General features: G+C 38.2%; 1 protein-coding gene across 1 annotated transcript in view; it reads left to right on the top strand.

The window, feature by feature from the left end:
* Nucleotides 1-5044: 5044 nt before the first annotated feature.
* TP53BP1 (tumor protein p53 binding protein 1) overlaps nt 5045-19550 on the top strand; it is a 72157-nt gene continuing 57651 nt past the window's right edge. The window contains exon 1 of the mRNA XM_072402480.1: nt 5045-5107. The gene's annotated coding sequence lies outside the window, so the exon portion shown is untranslated. The remainder of the gene's footprint in view (nt 5108-19550) is intronic.

The following is a 19550-nucleotide window of genomic DNA, read 5'->3' as shown; positions in this document are numbered from 1 at the left end:
CGGGGGCATGCATAGCTAACAGTGCCTGATACGAATATGACAAGGAACCTCCCAATGGGATTCCCTCCATACACAAAGACTCCAGAGGTAAAAGGGAGCATCCAAAAGTTGCCGGCTGTGAAAGAGATCTCAACAGGTAGGTAAGCTGTATGCGATGGCATGGATCAACTCCCTATCAGGTTGCAACGTAGACAAGGAGTACCATGACCTCTCCTGTAAAAAGTGAGATGCTCTATAGATACATCCTTGTCATGCCATTGGCAAAAAATTGTATCTGAGAGTCCAGATGGGAACTCCGGACATCTAAATATGGGAGACAATGGAGATGGGTAGGCAACAACTTTTTGTGAAGAGAAAAATTTAGAGACTACTTTAGGAGTTGTCCCAATCAGAGGATGTTGCAGTATACAAGCTTTGACTGTGTTGTGGCCCAAGCTAAGGCGTCAATTAGGGTCAAAGATAGAGCGTCTTCAAAGCGTATCCAGAGTTTAGAACCTCTGTTGGTACACCAATCTAATAGCCTCGTTAAGTGTACAGCTTGTTGATACAGTACAGGGTCTGGGAATGCCATGCCTCCCTTTGCTTTAGGGAGCCTCAATGTTTTTACTCCTATCCAAGGTCTAAGACCTGATAAACCTCATGAACTCCGACCTGAGATTACCCATGATTTATGGTGGAACATGCACCGGGAACGCCTGTAACTCTAGGAATCACATTCATCTTTAGTATATTACACCTCCCAATCCCTGCAAAGGCCATTTTTCTCCATTTTTGGAGGTCTATCCTAATGCAGTTGAGGAGAAGCAAGAAATTAAGTTCCACAGTGCGTGACAAATTTGTAGGAATCTGGGTGCCCAAGTATGTTATGGAAGTGGATGCCCAACTAAAAGGAAAAGATGGTGTTAGGGCTGATTGACTTAGTTTCAGGACTGTAACATTCAGATACTCTGATTTCTGGAGATTAATTCCATAATTCAGTCCAGGTGTCTTTTAAACAGTGGTCGCCAACTAGTGGTCTGCAAGAAAATATTGGTGGTTCACAGAACAATTTAGACATTATTTGCAATTTTTAAGTTTTATTATTATTATTATTAATAATAATAATAATAATAATAATAATATAATGAACAAAACTAAATATTATTCTAATAAATTCTTATATTCTGAATTACAATTTTTGCAGCGTGTCGTCAGTGTAGTCTTAAGTTGTATGAGGCAACCGTTTCCGAGCCGTACGCTTCAGTATTGTTTCCACAATTACAACAGTCACCTCGCTTCGTGAATACCGATTCTCATCTGATTTGTTTTATTTTATTTGTTTCTCTGATGCTATTTTAGGTAAGTATGAACTTAACTGTGTTTTCTTAAATGTTATTTTTAATAGCTTTAATTAGTTTAATAACCATCATTTCATGTTTGGTCTGAGATTCGAATGAAATAAACCCATAATGAGTGAGAAAAAGCAAACAAAAATTTTGAATTTCTTTAGTAATACCAAAGATAATGCAACTAATGACATATCTATGAGCTGATCAGGTACCTTTTACAAATGTATTTATCTTTTTTAAAAAAATTCATATTAATGGTCAATAGGATTTAAATTGAATTTAATTTTTAAATGAATTTAGTGGTCTGTGAGGTCGGAAAGGTTGGCGACCGCTGTTTTAAATATTAATATACCAGGCCACTTTTTTATGTTACATAAGAAAGGGGAAAGAGGAGAGAAGAGGAAAAATGTTAATGCCTCCACTATTTTCAATGAGCATTTGCAAGCATTTAGGACCATTTTATGCTAGATATACTGTACATCCCCAAGACACTGCCCAAAAACACCTCTGGGTATCATCACAATGAAAAAAGTACAAATTCATTTACACAGGAGCATTTATAGGAGGTTTTTCAATTCGGGGAAAACAGACCAGGTAAACTAAGCTTGTATAATTAAAGGATCCTATATGACAAGTTGCAAATCCATTTATTATGTGATGCATGTGCCTTCCTTTACCTGTCCTAACTGGGCCAGATCCTCCTTTATTTGTGCCTCATATGCCCCCCCTTCCAGCATTTATAATTCCATGCTGCAGTACTTGTTTATTGGGGGGCCACTGATTTGTAATAAAGAACAAATAAAAAGGTAAATATGGAAACAGTAGAGCTGGGAATAATATGGTGCCAGTTGGTAGGTCACAGAGGACGTGGTAAAAAAGTCATACTGGGATGTAATGAAGCTACTAATAACAGAGTTTATGTTTAGTCACAAAGGGGGCATCACTAAAAACTAAATAAACATTTGGCAGAGGATGTCTAGTGTCACAAACCCTCAATGGACTTGAAATATAGTTCTATCATAGTGGAAACATTATGCTACAGATGGGTCCATAGAAAAATGTCAATACTTTTGTTTAATTTATTGAGAAACTATAGTTCCACATTCAAAATTGCAAGCAAATAGGACATTACCTGTCCATTCTGCACTAAAGCATGCTTACTTGCCTGATCACCATGTTTCTTTACAACTACAGTGAGCTGCACATGAGCGGCTCAGTGCAGGATGCTAGTAAATTGCTGGGTATCCTGGCATCCCACATGGGAGCTGGGACTGAATTAACTCACTGGGAATGAATCATTACCCCAGCCTGACCAATCAAGGTGTCCAAAGATCTGACACCCAAAAGAAGGTGTGATATTGTTGTGTAGTGTTCTGTGTTTTTTGTGTGTATGTGGAATATTTAGCTCTTTCTGCCAATGGGATGTTATGTACCCCGTGTACTCATTCTCTACAGTGAGGAGGCATATATCTGGAAGCCCCTATAATAAAGGAGGTTTCCAGATTTCAAAAGGCTCCCTGCTTGCAGACCCCCACAACACTAATATCACATTGTGGATTTAGGACATCATCCCACTGCGAAGGTACTTACCACCATTTGAGCCAATTAGGAAACCCAACATCAACAGCTGTCCTCATCCATAATAAAATGCCAATCTCATGCATGCAAAGAAATTTTTTTCCCCTGTTGAATAAAAAAGCTCCTTCTGTGCATGGCCAAGATCAGGCATGAGCAGAAGTAGCAGTCAGAAGCCTCCTGGGATGTGTGACGTGGGTATCTCAGAGGCTCTGCGCACCAAGTATGTCTTAAAGAAACCCCCCTCAAAAAAGAAGGTACTTTTTACCTTACATAAAAGGGTTAGCTACCCTTTTCTGTAAAATACAAAAATTAGTTTTGGTCCAATGAGGAGAACAGCAACATTTCTTCCTAGTCACATGCCCTTTACTTGTATATACAGTATGTGACTTCATTCCATCATTTTGGCAAGAATTTATCTGATTTAGAAACTAATTTAAGTCAACAGGTGCTCACTGTGGCATAGGAAAAAAATCTGCCAATATATCTGCCAACATGACCCAGGCTGGAGAGGATACACTTACACGGGTGAACCAGGGTGATCCAGCAAACCTCGAATACATTTCCTAAAGTGGTTTGCTATTTGTTAGGAAATGTTTTCAAATCTTTTCTCAATATTTTGGATCACCCAAGTTAACTGATAAAAGTGTATCCTTGTGTGGAATATTTAGCTCTTTCCGCCAATGGGATGTTATGTACCCCCTATTATCCACAGTGAGGAGGTATATATCTGGAGGCCCCTATAATGAGGGGGGCTTCCAAATTTCAATAAGCTCCCTGGCTGCTGACCCCCACGATCCCATGCCACAGCAATGGTGCTTACCATGATTTTAGTTAATTAGAAAACTCAACATCGACAGCTCTCCTCATCCAACGGCATCACTATTCCAACATATCTGCCAACATGTCCCATGCTGGGGGGAAATGTCCCTTCACTTTCTGTCCAAGAGACACAGCATAAAGTGAGATGGAATGTCCCTAGGTAGGAAAATATATTCCTAGGCAGTTGTAATCTGTACCAATTTCTTAATTGAAAATTTCCCCCTCTATTTCATTCGGGGATTTCATCTGCCTTTGGGCCTGATTTATTAAAGCTCTCCAAGGCTAGAGAGGATACACTTACATAGGTGAACCAGGGGTGATCCAGCAAACCTGGAATAAATTTCCTAAAGTCGTTTGCTTTTTGTTAGCAAATGTTTTCAATCAAGATCCATTCCTGTTTTTTTTTGGATTGCCCACCAGGGAATGTTACAGTAAATGCCACATTCTTTATAAATAGACTCCTTAAAGTTGACCTAAACTGAAAAAAAACCTACTAGGGAGTGAAGCTAACTAAAGAGAAATGCAATAAATAAAACCCTATCTCAAGGTATGTATGTGCCACCAGACACTGGGGACAATGTAACTGTGCAGAAGTTACATTATCACTGGCCATCCAATGGTTGAAGAGGATCTCACTAGACCTAGAAAAGATGACATCTTCCTCGAATCGAATGATCACAGGATCCCCAACCTCTCATTACTGCATGGCACCTGCACATAGGTAAGTCTGTGCCATAATCAGCAAAAAAAAAAAAAATTGGGCTTTAGATATACCTTAAATAATAACATTTTACATACAGAAACAGACTGACTTGCATTTCATGGAAATCATTAATTTGATGTTTTTATTTTCTTTTCCCATGTTACCATATTGTAAATAAATGATTAGCAAATAAATAAATCTTTTTAAATTTAAAACATTTATATATGGTAAATTCTTATCGTATAGCATGGTTTATTAGTCTATTATCTGCTGACTCCCAAGACAGAAAAAGACTGAGATAGTAAAGGTATGCAGCTTGTAGTCCCATAGCAGCGGGGGATCCACAAGTATAACATTTAGGTATCAAATAAAAATAAACTAAATAAACTGTTAACTTAATCCCTAGAATTTTATGAGACTCCGGAGTAGTGTAAACTACACAAGCTAGAATGTTACAAAAGAGAACAAAATGATTAAATGAGTTTAAATGTTCAATAACAATAATGGATTGTCATTTGTCATTACAAAGAACTCCACCTATTGAACCAGCAGCTCCTCTATCGGCAGCCTAACAATTTGCAGCCCATATGAACAGCTACCTAGAGCAGCAGAAACCATTCTGCCTGTGTTCCTCCCATCCTTGCCTGCTTTCCTTCCTACAGCTGCTGAGCTCACTGAGGTACAGTAAATCTGCATTAACATGTGAACATTTGATAGGGTCATGCATGCCTCCGCTTTATGGATATTTAAATACAAGTGGAGAAAAATGCTGCAGGCACAATAATGGATTCATATGTGTACAATGGCAGGTTTGCTGCGTAATGCTTTCATTCATTCTCCCATTAGAAAGGATGCTATGACGTGTATTATGTCATAGGAGTAGCAGAGGGCATATGGTAGAGGTCTAAACATCCCGCAACTTTGCATGTATTAAGGGATCATCCAAATGAATTCCTTTTGTAGCCTGGTCCCTGTTCTGTAGATGAGAGGTTCTTTGTTCTCTGCCCAAAGAAGAATGAGATTTCTATAAGCATCCTTTGCCCTGCAGCCTCTTGCTTGAGAAGTACAATGTCAGTGGTGTTGTGTCTATATTGTCATGGGATGATGTCACACTGTTTTCAGGCTGAATGTTTATTTACATGTTTGCATTAGGCGTGTGCACCCCATGCACTTAGATTTGTTAAGGTGCACAGACAAGCGATGACTGCATTCAATGAAAAAAAAAGCGTTTGGCAATATTGTTCTATTGACTGGAAAGTCTAGGATGTCATAAAATACATTTTAATAGCTAGTAGGTGGACAAGGGCTTTGTTCCCTGTAATGATTTCATAGAAATGGTGAGCAGACTGTGATCGTTATAAAGCAACATTCATGATATGATTTGTTACAAGATAATCAGTATGGAGACTATTGTTAAATATTGGACGAGAGTTAATTTAAGGAACACCATATGAGAATGGAATCACGGAAATAATATTATTGTATTACAGCTCTGTTTATAAAAATAGAGAGTAACGAAGGCTGATGAAAACAACTGGACCGTCCAGTCTAGCCATGAGCCAGTTGTTTAGCTCCAGGTGCCTATAAAGGTGATTTTTACCTTTGAAGTCCTAGCATGGACTTGCATGCTACAGGTTTTCCAGCTAGCATAGTGTTTGAATTTTTATTCCTCACTCATTTCCATTGGATGATGCATTTTGGATTTGTTTGCTTTAAAATAGTTCTACATTCAAATCAGGTTGGTGTTACACAGACATGCAATGGTAAGGTACGATGAAGCCAAAAAATTAGGCTAACTATATTTATTACCAGTTAAAGAATAATCCCAAAGCTATGTGACTTGAAATTATGGTGGCAGTGTACTGGAGCTCCACCATTAAAAGTGTTTACTCTATAGTCATGGTGAATGACGATTTGCTGCATTTGGCACACTCAGTTGTTGTCATTCATGTGATCTGAGATGTTGGCTTCAAGTCACATAAACAAAAACATCATGTGGTCTGCTGCTTTTTACATAATAAATTAGTAATCAGGACAGCCAAACAAAATACACTTCAAATACAATACTGAAAATCTGGCCTGTTGATCACTGAATGTAATTATATATATAAATATATATATATATATATATATATATATATATATATATATATAATATATATATATATATATATATATATATATATATATATATATAACATCATTATTATGACATTGTTACATTTTAACTGATTTGTCAACAAATAGAACATTGGATAAAATTTATTTTATTTATAATATTTAACAAGATATACACTATTTTACATTTATAAAGAATGGATTGTACATCTTTCAAGTAAATTAGGTAGACTTTTATTCTTATTCTGACCATAAATAATGGCAAAAGATGGATTACAACAGTTTAACCTATATTAATAGTGACATGCTTGAATAAATCTGCCTTAAAAGTAGAAACTACAGATGGCAAAGGCACGGTGTTTGTTTTTTCCTGAGAAAAAGATTTTGCCAGAACACAGTTTGAGTCAAATAAAAATAAAGTTTACCCTGCCAACTGCTTGTTTGGTAAAGTGAAATTTAGGCTTTGAGCCCATCGCTAAGGTACACAGTAAGCAGCATTCCTAATGGCTTATGGTTGTGATGGATGGAACCTACTCAGACAACCACCAACAAATTAGAACACTGCCTGCTTTGTACTTTAACAAGGGGCGTACAGATTCATATTGGTAAACGTTTTACCTTTTTTTTTTTTTCACAAAGTGGTAAAGGGTTGGATTCTATTGCAAATATTTTATTGGTGTCTGTGTCCTATGACAGTGATGGGAAATCCAAAAATACAAGGTGAAGGTAGCTTCTAACACGGACAATTGTCAAAGACATTGTTTCTGAACCAGGGTTCCTCTAGAAGTTGCTGGGGGTTTCTTTCCGAAATGAAGAGTTTGTGCCTCTCAGGTCAGTTTAAGTCACACAAATGATCTTTTTGGCTATCTGTAAGGGTATTATTCTTCCCACTGGCCAGTAATGTAAGAAGCATTCTTCATACTGACCACCACACTAATGTACTTGGATCTGTGGATATATTTATAGTAGGGGTTCTCTGAAAATTTGAAGTTATTTTAAGAGGTCCCCCATGTTAAAAAGTTAGAGAAACACTGGTCTAAGAGGTAATTCGTCTCATTTCAAGAGATTTCATCTAACTTACCGTTATGTCTTTGGGATAGAAAAAAAGGGAATTAACTTCAATGGTACTTAAGTACCAAAATAATAACCTTGTTGGGGTTTCAGTCCATCAATCACTGTTTTTAAAAAGTCTTATGTTAACAGGTAGTGAAGCCAGGATCAAGGTGGAACACACAACAAGTTATATGTAAATATGTTAGATACCATATTTTTTTTTGGCCCCTCCTGTAACAATGAAATAGGGTGACATGCTGGATGGAAAACTTGGCACTGGTGCCAACAATTCCGAAATGGTGCCAATTTATTCTTCTGCATCCTAAGTATGAGCTCCATTTACTGCCTATGAGCGTGGTATAGGAATGCTGGCATTTTTTGCATTATTAAAAAAAACAGTTTAACAATGAACACAGACATTATTCAGCCTAAACTGAAAGAAAAGCAGCGGGTGCTTGCATTATAGAAGACAACCCACAGATCACAGCGGCAGAGGCAGGATCATGGCAGAACAATACAGCTGTTGCTGTGAAGATGGATTGTGTAAAAAACAGTGCAGTAAAATTATACACTCAGTAAACCATACTTATTACCTGCCTTGTTGCATAAAGTACAAACCTGCAAAGAAACAGGTAATGCAATGGGCCTGATTTATTATAGCTCTCCAAGACTGGAGAGGATACACTTTCATCTGTAAACTTAGGTGATCCAGCAAACCTGGATCTGGTCCAGGATTGAAAACATTTGGTAACAAATAGCAAATCATGTTTCAGAAATCCATTCCAGGTTTGCTGGATCACCTAAGTTTAGAAATAAAAGTGTATCTTCTCCAGTCTTGGATAACTTTATTAAATCAAGCCCAATGCACCAATATTGGCTTTGTTAGTCAGAAAATGCTCTTCTATGGGTCTCTCTGGTCTTCCTCGAGGATGTTCAGAACTCCAGATCACTGTTGCTGCTGGGAAACACTGACTGTGGTTCCTTCTCTACATCCTATCGGGACATAGATATAGCCATATCACTTATCTGGATTGTCACCTTTCAGTAGTAGCTTATAGATTGGAAATGGTAGCTGGAGGTTGTGATTGCAGACATTTTCCTATGAGACAGCTCACCTTTTGGATTGAAATGTAATATGGACTCCAAGAACTACTTTGTAATGTTTGATTGAAGAATAGGTGGTTTATAGTTACATAATTTACCAAAAACATAAATATCAAAGCAAATGACCTTTTAACTACTGTAAAATGTCAGTTGAATATCTACTATTCAACTAACTTGAACTAACACAATAGTTAGTACTACTGTAACTAACCTTCCCCCCTCTTGTCAATCAGGAGCCTATAAAGGCATCATATTGATCCATCATCATGTGATGTCATACTACTTGACCAATTATGAGATGAGGAATGAGCATAGCCAAACACAGACTTTCAAATCAATATTTCATATTAGAATACCACAGGGAAAGATTTTTCCAGTAGGCTGTAATTTGTTTTTATTGTTATCAGTAATTGGGTCTGATTTATTAAAGTTCTCCAAGATTGGAGAAGATAGACTATCATTGGAGAACCTGGGTGAAACAGCACACCTGGATCTATGGATATAGAACCTGAAATCTATTGAAGCGTGTATACATTTTTGACCCTTTTGTATTTTAAATTACCAGAAAATATGCATTAATTCCCCCAAAATTGTCTGTTTATAGCCAACTTTACATTTAAAGAAACATGTACTGAAAGTAGATGGACACTGGTGACCTCCCTTCTGAAAATTTGGGTTGTCTCAAACTTCAAAACTGTTAAGAGAAGGTCACTGACCTGACAGATATACAGGTAGTCCCCGCGTTAATGACGTTCAGGCAACTCCTAGATACGAACGGGGCTTACTTGCTGGCTTGTGTGCAGGACGGAGGCTTAATAGGGGAGAGGGGCGGTATGCATGACTTGCAGAAGAAATCTTTTGCTAAACACAGCTGGTTGAGGGTGATTCTAAGTGAAGATCTTTTCTGCAAGCTCTTGTAATTCTTTAATGACCAAGACAAACTGTGCAGTTGTTTCTTTTTACATATCAAAACACAGCTTGCTTCAGAAAGTAATAAATGTCTATGCTCCATAAAGTTTTGTTTTTTGTTTTTTTTGCTTTGTTTGTGATTAACTCACAGTGAGAATTTTATACAGTAGCCGACACCACGCTACCTAATAAAATGTTGAGACAAACATCTTTCCTAAATGCATTTTTTAAAATAATGTACCTGTTCTGACTTATATACAAATTCAACTTAAGAACAAACACACATCCCCTACTTGTATATAACCTGGGGACTACCTGTACACAAAAAGTTAAAATATTTCTTAATAAAGTATTATCTGTAGCAGGTGTATTTTAGTATCAAATTGTATATAGTACATTATTTGTCAAAACAAAAAAAACTCAAACACAAAAAAAAAAACAAAACTCAATTATTTCATATGAAATGTAAAATATGATATAGCTACCTAGGGAAATGACTTAAAGTCACTGAATACTGGTATTCATTATCTTAACAGAAAAAGTGATATTTCTACAGAACTACAACACTTGACTAATATAGATTACTCTGTTGCTTATTCTGGGTACACATCATCAGTTAGGACCTTGGGGTAAAGCAACTTGTAGTATTGTTTTTTGTACACTTTAAAAATTGTACAGTAATACTCGTGTAGAAACTAGAGGTTTTAAGACCTTACCATATATCTAGAAGAATAAAAACTATGGATATTAGCACTTGGAAGACAAAGGTTTACTCTTGATAAACTAATGGACCTCTTTTTTTTCTGGCAACAAGTACTGGCTACGTCTATTTATTTTTATTTATCTGGCATAAAGGTCATCAGCTTTAGTGGGATTCTCAACAGTGGGGGCAATAAAATGTCTTTATGGGGGCATTAAAATGTTCTTATGACCAATAACCAGCCAGTGTACAGTAGCCCTTTTGCCCAGTATGAGATTTTGCATATTTGCTTTAATATTGTGATAACACAGGACCCATGCCATAGACAACGCATACGATTCCAGTCTTAAACATTCATGTAAAGTCTGCTATTGGAATGCGATGAATAATAAATAAACAAGTGGGGGCATATCAGTCCTATTTGCACATAGATTATTAGAAAAAGTTTATTAGTTTATTAGCATAAATATAGTAGACCATTTAAAAGAACTAATGCATTGTTGGACAATATACCCATGTTCTGGCCCCTCTTGTCAGCCATAGCCTTCCTAAAGCTTCAGATCCATTCACATCCACCTCAGCCTGTTCACATCCACCTCAAATTTCCTTGAACTTCCGATGGTTCAGCGAAATTTGGCTGAACCAATTTCGAAACCATCGGAAGATCGAGGAAATTATAACAGGAGGATTCACGGGATTCACAGGATTCTCTGGGAATCCTCCTGTTTGTGATCCCCGGAGCACTAGAAGTTAATTAACCTCTAGTGCCCGGGGATCTTCTCAGTGCTAATCATCACAGTAAATACTGTACAATGTGCAGGGACCAGGGTGATGAGTATGTAATCTAAGATATAGCTCTGTGCAGTATGTTGCACACATTTATCTATGGTCTGTGAATACTGTATATGCTTGATTTGGGGGGGGGGGGGGGCGGTTGATGTTAGAGCAATTTGGTACAAAAACATTTTCACATGGAATGAGCTCTAAATGATTTAGAAACATTACTGTGTAAATCAGATGAAAATAGTACAGTAATGACTGGATTCAAATATAGACTTGAAATTACTACTGAGGAGATGAGTGTCTTTATATTGATTTAATTACAGAGTGCAGATTTTACACATTATGCTTGCCAGATATTAAACCAAGTCCATCTGTCATGAAGATTTTCGTTAAACTTTTTTCCGGTACTGAATTTAAGAAATCTTTTTTTTTTCAATTAGAGTAACAAATAATCGATTAAGCAACTCTTTCATTTTGCATAGAAGGTAACGGAGGCTGCAACATAAATCTAATCTATAATAAATCCAAATCAGGAATTAATGGCTGGAAACTACTTGCCAGCAGATACCTTCAGTTACGGTACCTCCAAATTGTGCTGTGCAAATAAACTGATATTAGCTGGAAAGTTCATGCCTTGGTCCTCACTGCCCAGTTCACAGTTGTCCTTCCTAGTAATAGGGTCTTTACAGACTCATAGTGAGCCATTACACATACACATACCCCTAGACCTGGCATCAAAGTAGGGGGTGGTGTGGGTCTCATTCTCTCACCTAACTGTACATACAGAGTCCTTCCTAACCCACCCTCTCTCATTTTCACCTCTTTTGAAGTCCACTCTGTCCGTCTCGTTTGACCTTTACCCCTCATTGTTGCTGTTGTCTACCGCCCCCCTGGCCCAGTATCACAATTTTTGGATAACTTTGCCTCCTGGCTCCCACACATAGCAGTACACACTTTAGACCTGGTATTTTCAAAACTCTGCAACCTCACCCTCCTTGACAATTCAACATTTCCCCTTTCTGATCACAACCTTATCACCTTCAACCTATCAAACTCTTGCCCTCCCTTGCCACATCCCAGACCTGGTCAATGGCAGAGAGATATCCGTAATCTGGACCACAACCTTTTCTCAAACTGCCATGCGTCCCTAACCCGCTCTCTCCAAAATCACCTCCCCGGATGAAGCTGCCAACCTGTTAAACCACTCTCTTTCCTTGGCTTTGGATAAAGTTGCCTCTGCCACCTTCTGATACCCCTGCCTTGCCAACCCCTGACTCTGGCACAACAATCACACCAAACAGATACAAAAGGCTGTTCATGCAGCTGAGCGCAAGTGGAGAAAATCTGGCCTCAGCGCTGACTTCATCGACTACAAAGCCAAGCTACAAAGCTTTACCATGGAGCTCACTGTCACTAAGCAAAATTATTTATCTGCTGTCGTTTCAAGCTTCCAACCCACACAACCTCTTCTCAACACTTGACTCCCTCCTAAACCCCACACCTGCAACCATACCCACCCCTTCCACCTGTAAATCATCACTGACCTCCCTCAGCCCTGTTACTGTGGACGAAGTCTTAACTCTTCTCTCATCATCTCTGTGATCTACTCCGTGCCCATTCCTCCACCCTGGCCCCTGCCCTACCTGAACTTTTCAACCTCTCCCTTTCCACTGGTAAATACCCCTCCGCTTTCAAACATGCCATAATTCTCCCTATCCTAAAAAAACCCTCACTGGACTTCTCCCTACCCTCCAACTACCGTCCTATCTCCCTTCTCCCATATGTCTCCAAACTTCTTGAACGCCTTGTCTACAAAAGACTCCTTGTCTACAAAAGACCGATTATCTGAGCACCAACTCTGTCCTTGACCCTCGCCAGTCTGGTTTTAGAGCTGCCCACTCCACTGAAACAGCCCTTACTAAAGTGGCCAAAGACCTCATCAGAGCGAAGTCTCAAGGCAACTTTTCCCTGCTCCTTCTCCTTGATCTTTCCTCTTCTTTTGACACTGTTGATCACCCCCTTCTAATACAAATCAAGAATCTCTCTTGGTTTGCTTCCTATCTGTCTGACCACTCCTTTCAAGTTTCTTTCAATGGTAATTCCTCCTCTCCCACTCTCCTCCCTGTTGGTGTTCCCCAAACTCTCTGGAATGGTCTTCCTCGTCCTATTCGGCTTGCTCCTACTTTCTGCTCATTTAAAAGAGCGCTCAAAACCCATTTTTTCAAACTTACCTACCCATTTTCTTCTGTCTTTTGAAAGCATCACTACTTCCCACCACTACATATCTCCCATCCTATTGTGTTTAAATTTCCCCAGCTACTAGATTGTAAGCTCTTCGGGACAGAGTCCTCTCCTCCTGTATCACTGCCTGTATTAGACTGTCATTTGCAAACCTCTATTTAATGTACAGCTCTGAGTAATATGTTGGCGCTATGTAAATCCTGTTTATTAATAATAATAATAATAATAATAATATTAATAATATTACGTGTGTTTGATCGACGATCATTTGGTCAAAGTCCCAACTTCCTAACTAAAGATAGAGTTTGCACAACAGATCAACCCTAATTATGGGACCCAGGGCGCTCTTGGGAATAAAAATATAGGCACAGATACCTTGCAGTTTATTATAAGTACATTTCAGGTTTCTAAATCATCATCATGAATACTATTATATACTTAACCCTTATTTAATATACAGCACAGCATTGTCGTTTTATAAATACTGTTTAAATAATAAAAGTACTAATAACCTCACATGGAGCATTTTATTAGCAATACCTTATTGCTACTAAAACTAAGTGGATGCTGACTACATATACCCCCCCCCCCCCACTACCACACTCCATTGAAATAAAAACATCCACACAGCTAACATCCATTGCAACCCATTAAAAAGAGGAAAAGCAATGTATAGTTCCAATATCCAAAAAGGAACTGTAAGGGGCTGCTTCTTTTCCTGTAATTGGAGTGCCATACTCATTCCTAATCTGGCTGCTTGAGGATAGATGAAGCACGCAAAATTTAGTGACCAATAGTATTGCAGCATTACCTTCTTTGTTACAGTAAAATATTTAAAATTTTAAATATTAAATATAAAAAATTAAAATTTCAATATTTATATATCAAAAAGTGGTCAAGACTAAATAGAGTTGATTATTGAGCAGGGTTTAAAGGGATATATTTAAATAAAGTTTATGCTTAGTATCTACTACACATTTGTCTTTATCAGTGGCAGACCTATCAGTGGCAGACTCTCAATGCAGACCTCAGGAACATACCCAGACAGATTGACAAATGACAGATTCTAGCAGGGACAGATCCCTCTCGAGGTCTGACCCATCCGTGCAGACCTCAAGGACAGACCCCCTCAGTGCAGACCTCTTTAACAAAGACCCAGTGCAGACCTCAGTGACAGACCGCCCAAAGAATGACCCCTCAGTGCAGACCTTAGTGACAGAACGGCTAAAGAATGACCCCTCAGTGCAGACCTTACTGACAGACCGCCCAAAGAATGACCCCTCAGTGCAGACCTTAGTGACAGACCCTCCCAAAGAATGACCCCTCAGTGCAGACCTTAGTGACAGAGCGGCTAAAGAATGACTCCTCAGTGCAGACCTTACTACCAGACCCCCCCCCCCCCCCCCCCCCCCCCCCCGAACATAACCCCTCAGTGCAGACCTTAGTGACAGACACTCCCAAAGAATGACCCCTCAGTGCAGACCTTAGTGACAGATCCCCAAAGATTGACCCCTCAGTGCAGACCTTAGTGACAGACCCCCAAAGATTGACCCCTCAGTGCAGACCTCAGTGATAGACCCCCTCAGTGACAAACCCACTCAGGGACTGAGCTCTCAGTAACAGATCACCTTCACTAGACTCTTACAGTCCGATGACATATAGGTTAATTCAACAGTAACAATTAAAAAATGTTAAAAATTTAAAATGTAATAAACAAACTAAAAGATAAAATAGTTCTGTTACCATAGTAACCAATTTCTTTGTTTCATTTTCATCAAGGAATTAAAAAAAAAATCCCATTTTTTGCAATGGACCACAGCTCCTTTTTCTATAATATTAAAGAAAACGTGTTCTTTCAGAAAGCTTGGGGATGCCATCACTGATTCTCCCCTAAAAATGCTATTAGCTTGTTTCTATCACTACTGGCTTTTACACTTTCTGAGAGAGTAACCTAGGCTGGAACAGGAATGCTGTAAGTTAACGTACATCTAAAGCCAAAATCTTTTACTTTAAATTTAGATTTAAATTTAGAGCAGAGGGATTGGATCATCTTTGAAGCTTTTACTGCTCAGAGTATCCCATCCATGTTCTAGATTTGGTTATCTTGTAATTTTAGAATCCCTAATCTGCAGACTTGTTTTGGGTCAGTGAAAAAGCCACTAGGTTAGTTTAACAGCCAGGCCACTATTATTTTCAGTGCGAGAGGTCAGTAATGGCACCCTACATATTTCTCACAGTACATCCTAATACACAAGCTATGGGGCCATTCATTTAGCACCTGGGCAAAACCTGATATTGTTGTGCTGCACACTAATGTACCAATGCACTCAGATGCTGCAGTGAATGTTCATTTTAATATGTGTCAATGATATATATATATATATATATATATATATATATATTTATATATACAGGAACATACATTAGGAAATGCATTTAGGAGTTGAGTCCAAGGCATAAATGTATTGGGTAATAGCAGGCATTTACTATTAATTCTGCTGACTTATAGGTTATATTGTATTTTACTGTCACTGCTGAACATATTACTGAGGAAAGGCACCAGTGGCATGTAAAGAAATTCCATGTTTACCTCTTTAGTCTCAGATGCAAAATAGCTTGAAATATTTCACATGTTCTGTAGACTCCCAATCCTCAGCCTGACCCCTATCTTTGTTATGTGTTCTGGGCACACCTGTCCAACCAGGATCTCTATGGCAGATGTCAACAGGAAAGCAGCTCAGGACACTTTGAGATCCGAGCTTTTAAACTCCCATCTGCTCTGGTTTTGTTCAAAAGAGTTCTTCTTTAAGGAGAAACCACTACCAAACAACTTGGCCAGTGAGACGGTGCTTCCTAAAAGCCCAACCCCTAGAAAATTATACTGATTGATTCAGACAACCTCACCACCAACTCCAACTGCAGGACTCCACTATGAGTAGGCTCTGGTGTCAGATGGGTAAATACATAGACTCTTCATTGGGGTGGTCACATTTCTCCAAATCTAAAACCCTGTGGCTCTTCCAATATCCCTGTAAGGACTGCTATATTAGCAAGGACCTCAAGTAAAGTAGTATGTATGGGTGAGTATACTGTATCTTGCTGGGGAAAATACTGCTTCTCTGTTTGTTGTGTTGATTGATCTGGCTACTTAACCACTATCTTAGAACAACTACATATGTAGATCAGGTACATCAGAACAAAGTCTGAACTTGCATAGAGTCTGAGATCAAAGTTTGAAATAGTTACATAGTTATTCAGGTTGAAAAAAGTCTATCGAGTTCAACCAAGAGGCAAATAAACATATCCCAGATAAAACTCATAGTTAAAACCCATACATAGTTGATCCAGAGTAAGGCAAAAAACTTTTATAAAGTATGATTCAATTTGCTTCAAGGGGGAAAAAAATTATTTCCTGTTCCCTTCCTAATGCAGAGAATAAACTCCTTTTCCTCCAGACATAAAGAGTGCCCCCTTGTCCTTTAAAAAAAGCTTAAAGTTAATAACTGGGAAGAGAGTTCTCTCTCTCTCTTTTTTTTTTTTATTTATTTTTTATTAGCAACCAATAAAACAAACATGTACATAATTCAAACTGGTAAATACAAAAGACATTGTCAAACAAAAAACATAAGGGAGCTTACAGTTTTATAGAAATATTCATATCCAATAACTTTTATACGCACACAATAATACTCCCGTTGTAACACTAAGCAATCTGCTATCAGGTTTCACTGGTTACTGATTTTATATGCAGAAGTAGAAAAAAATAGAGGGGAGAAAGGGAGAAAGAGAAGAATAAAAAAAGGGGGGGGGGGGGGGGNNGGGGGGTGGGACTTGATAAGCAGTCCCAATAATACCAGGTACGCATTGGTCGGCGTGTAGAACGGTCTCCTGCACTCATAAGCTCCTCCATATATTGAATATCGTTTACCCTGGTCAGACATTGCTGCACAGTAGGTGGAGCAGTTTGTCTCCACAAATGGCGCAGCAGCGACCTTTTATAGCATTTTCTCGACATTGCCGACACATTGCAGAACAAGCTCGTATCCACACCTCCGTCAGCTTTTGCACAATATCGGCAACAGCCGCCCAGAATGAGGAAGAGAGTTCTCTGTATGGACCATTTATATATTTATACAAGGTGATCATATCCCCCCTTAAACGTCTCTTCTCAAGGGAGAATAGATTCAGTTCAGCTAATCTCTCCTCATAGCTGAGCTCCTCCATTTCTTTTAATAGTTTAGTTGCCCTTCTCTGCACTCTACAATTCCACAAAATCCTTTTTATGGTGCCCAAAACTGGACTGCATATTCCAGATGTGGTCTGACCAATGCTTTGTTTAGGGGCAGGATAATGTCTCCATCTCTGCAGTCTATTCCTATTTTAATACAAGAAAATACTTTGCTAGCTTTAGATATTGCAGCTTGGCATTGCATGCTATTATTAAGTATATGATCTACCAGAACCCCCGGATCCTTTTCTATTCTGGACCCCCCCAAATGTATTTCCCCTAGACAGTATAAGGCATGCATGTTGTTAGCCCCCAAGTTCATTACTTTACATTTATCTATATTAAACGTAATTTGCCACTATCCAACTATAGAAGTTAACTTACTAGTCTTTATTTATTTGATATTGACTTTGATCCCTTTTTAAAGATACTTAGTGTGCCAAAATTGTTGACCTGTATATGGACCAAAAATATAAATTAAAATATACTACAATATACCAATATACTGTAATGTATATTCACTTTCCTTGCCATGACTTGTCTGCGTTACCTATCCTAGAATTTTACGGCTGTTTAGTAATCTATATGTCCCCCATATGATGAAAAAACATCCTGCAAAGAACTGCAAAAGAACAAAGGGCTACCATCGCTAGTTTCCTAATGTTTTGTACAACAAATACATAAAAAGGATATACTAATATAGAGGCCATTTAAAGAAATGTTCCTTAACACATGAATTAGTAGCAGCTGAGTAATATTAGAACAAAAGTTAGTAAATAAGGTAACCTTATTTACCTTATTCCGTGAGGCAATCAGATGTTCCTTGGATCAACAGTCTCTGTTATCTTTACTTTAAATCCTTAATACCCTGTTATATTCTGTGCTTTAAGAAATATATCCAGCTTTCTATATTAGTTGCTGAAACTACTTCCTGAGGGAGCCTATTCTACATTTTCACAGACCTTACAGTGATTAATTACACGTTTTATTGTATATCTTTATATATTTACTATATGTAGTATGATGACATTTTTTAAAATATTCCTTTCTCAAATAAACCCAATTTACCTTATTCAAAGGTACCCATGTATGAGTTCTGGCCTAAACTTCCAGTAGGATTCTGTGCTTATAACCCCAACTAGAAACCTAGACATTGGGTGCACATATTTCAGAACACTGTTATATTGCGTGTCCAGTTTATTGAAGTTGTGTGCATTGAACCTAACTATGCCCACACAGCCACACACAGAGTTTAAAGCAGCTTCACTTTGTGCAACATATACACACTAATACAGAGTTTTATAAACTACTGGCCTTCTCTTTCACATCTTATCTCTATCTGTAGTTCCTGGGGGGGAATGTGCATGACTAGACTGCATTTATAAATGATACTAAGTAACATTGTATCATTTTTAAACTCCATAATGGTTGCATGTGCAAGGTCAGTTTTAAATGCCAGGGAATCCCAGCAAACCCGGCTTCCTTTGCATGTGTTGGGATGAATGAACTTAGATGACACAGTTCGTCTGCAGTGGGAAAAAGAAAAAAAAGCATGCCCTGTGCTGGAATGCGGATAGGCGAGTCGTGCAGATTAAGTTCCACTTTAATAAAAAAAAAAAAAACACTAGCTAAATCATAGCCACCATTCACTTACACATCCACTTTATACTCTGCCTAATATTGTATATGGATGTCAATGCCCACTATACTTTCTGCTGTCAAGATTACAGACCAACATTCCTCTGATGTGGCATCACAGATATATAGGACCTGATATATTAAAGCTTTTCAAGACTATCATGAGTAAACCTGTGTGATCCAGCAAACCTGGAATGGATCTAGTCAGAATTGAAAACATTTGCCAACTAATAGCAAATTATTTTTACTAAATCCATTCCAGGATTGCTGCATCATCCAGGTTTTTTTTAATTATTTTTATTAAAAGATATCAAGGTACATACAGAGAAAAGAAAATAAAGTGGTCGT

The sequence above is a fragment of the Pyxicephalus adspersus genome, chromosome 2, assembly GCF_032062135.1.
Source record: "Pyxicephalus adspersus chromosome 2, UCB_Pads_2.0, whole genome shotgun sequence".
Taxonomy (NCBI): Eukaryota; Metazoa; Chordata; class Amphibia; order Anura; family Pyxicephalidae; genus Pyxicephalus; species Pyxicephalus adspersus.
This window is presented reverse-complemented; position numbering and strand designations above follow the sequence as displayed.